This window comes from Pteropus alecto, unplaced genomic scaffold (assembly GCF_000325575.1).
Source record: "Pteropus alecto unplaced genomic scaffold, ASM32557v1 scaffold157, whole genome shotgun sequence".
In the NCBI taxonomy this organism is placed as follows: Eukaryota; Metazoa; Chordata; class Mammalia; order Chiroptera; family Pteropodidae; genus Pteropus; species Pteropus alecto.
The window spans coordinates 3,717,146-3,719,433 of record NW_006440626.1 but is presented as its reverse complement, the minus strand read 5'-3'; the positions used below and the strand labels follow the sequence as shown (position 1 = coordinate 3,719,433).

Sequence of the window (2,288 nt, the reverse complement as noted above, 5' to 3'; positions counted from 1 at the left end):
AAAAATTAAGAATAGAATCACCCAGCAATCCCTCGTCTGGGTGTCTATCCCCAAAATTTGAAAACATTTATCTGTAAAGATATATGTACCCTGGTGTTCACTGCAGCATTATTTATGGTAGCCAAGACATGGAAACAACAAAAGTGTACTTCAATAAATAATTGAATAAAGAAGATGTGGTACATATATACAATGGAATATTACTCAGCCATCAGAAGAGATGAAATACTGCCATTTGCGACAACATGGATAGACCTCGAGATAATCATGCTAAGTGAAATCAGTCAGACTGAAAAAGTAGAAAATCACAGGATATCACTTTTATGTGGGATATAAACCTAAAAGCAACAAATGAGCAGGACAAACAAACAGAGACTCATGGACATGGACTACAGACTACTGGTTACCAGAGGACTATAGACTAGTGATTACCAGTGAGGTGAGGGAGGAGAGGGGTGGTAGACGGGGTAAGGAGGGTCAAATATAAGGGGATAGAGGGAGGGTGAAGTGGGTAAAGGGGATCAAATATATGGTAGCTGAAGGAAATTGGACTTTGGGTGGTAAACACACAATAGAATATACAGATGTCAAATGATAATGTGCACCTGAAAATTATATAATTGTATTAACCAATGTTACCCCAATAAACTTAATTTAAAAAAATTAAAATTAAAAAAAGTTATTCTACAAAATGCTAACACTAAATGTGCAACATTCAAACCATTTAGTTACAGACCGAAATGGATAAACAAAAAACAAAGAAAATAGATCTACTTTCTTTCTACTTCTTCATTCTTTCTACCTCTTTAATAAAACCCTAATCCAACAAACATTTTATTAATTCAGAAAATATTTATTGAACACCTACTACATGCTAGTAATTGTTCTCTCTGAGAATACAACAAGTAGCAGGGACAGGTATCATATATGTATTACCTTATAATTAATACATATCATTTATAAATAATTGTAATATATCTTATAATATATATGATAATTTCTCTGCATCTTATATTTATCTTTGATATACCACTTATAATATATATGATAATTTCTCTGCATCTTACATATATCTTTGATATACCATATATATAGAGAGAGAGAGAGCGCGCGCGCGCGAGCGCGCTCACATATTTCCCTGAGTAAAGAGAGATAGTAACTAAATACTCACAATTATCAGGTTAATAGCTATCTAGTGCTTCTGGTGTCTCAAATGACAAGGATCCAAAGCCTCCTAAAATATGGCTCCTACTCATCTCCCCAAGCTTACTGCTACACTCACTTTAACCATTAACTAAATTAGAGAACTCACCGTTCTAAATATGGTCCTGTATTTTCCCAATTCCCTACCATTCCCTTCATGGGGGCAACTGTCACCACTCACATATAAGTGTAACTAATCCTAGCAGGGTTCTGAGCAAGAGCCACTGCTTTCTGCAAGCACCCATACCCCAGCCAAGAGTGACCTCGCTTCCCACTACAAACCCTTAAAGCATTAACAAGTGTTATGATATGAATTACACCGGGCTGTGCACTAAATACATCTGTCACATTTGACTAAATGCTTTCATACTCAGGGTGGGCTTCGAGGGTGTGAGACCTGTCTTGTGCTTGGTTTAATGCTTTGGTGTCAACCATCTTGAAATGCTTAATAAATTGTAAATAAAAAGTCCCACATCTTCATTTTGTGCGGGGCGCTACAAATTATGTAGCCAGTCCTGTTTGTGTTAAACATCTCATGTGAACCTCAGTTTTTTTTTTAAAAAAAAAACATGGAAAATAAGCAAAGGTGTTGTAATCTTAATTTTTTGGATGAGAACTTAACTTCTGTAAATTTTGGGTACAGGCTGCTAAATAGAGATAACTAATTTCCTTTCTGGATTAAAAAGATAAAAATAAGCCAAGTCGGTTTAGAAATATACCTGTGCGTATATGGTCAACAAGGGTGCCAAGACCACTCAGTGAGAAAAGTACGACCTCATCAATGAACAGTGTCAGGAAAATTGGATATCCTTATACAAAAGGATACAAAAGGATGAAGGTGGACCCTTATCTTTTTTTTTTAATCATGCTAAGCGAAATAAGTCAAACAGAAAAATTTGAAAACCACATGATATCACTTATATGTGGGATATAAACCTAAAAGCAACAAACAAATAGGACAAACAAACAGACTCATGGACATGGACAATAGACTAGTAGCTACCAGAGGGTGGGGGAGAAGGGGGAGGTAGATGGGGTAAAAGAGGTTAAATATGTGGTGACATAAAGAAATCTAACTATGGGCA

General features: G+C 35.8%; 1 protein-coding gene across 2 annotated transcripts in view; it reads right to left on the bottom strand.

Moving 5' to 3' along the window:
• SLC25A17 (solute carrier family 25 member 17) overlaps positions 1 to 2,288 on the bottom strand; it is a 46,542-nt gene that overhangs the window by 27,954 nt on the left and 16,300 nt on the right. The gene's annotated exons all lie outside the window — the stretch shown is intronic.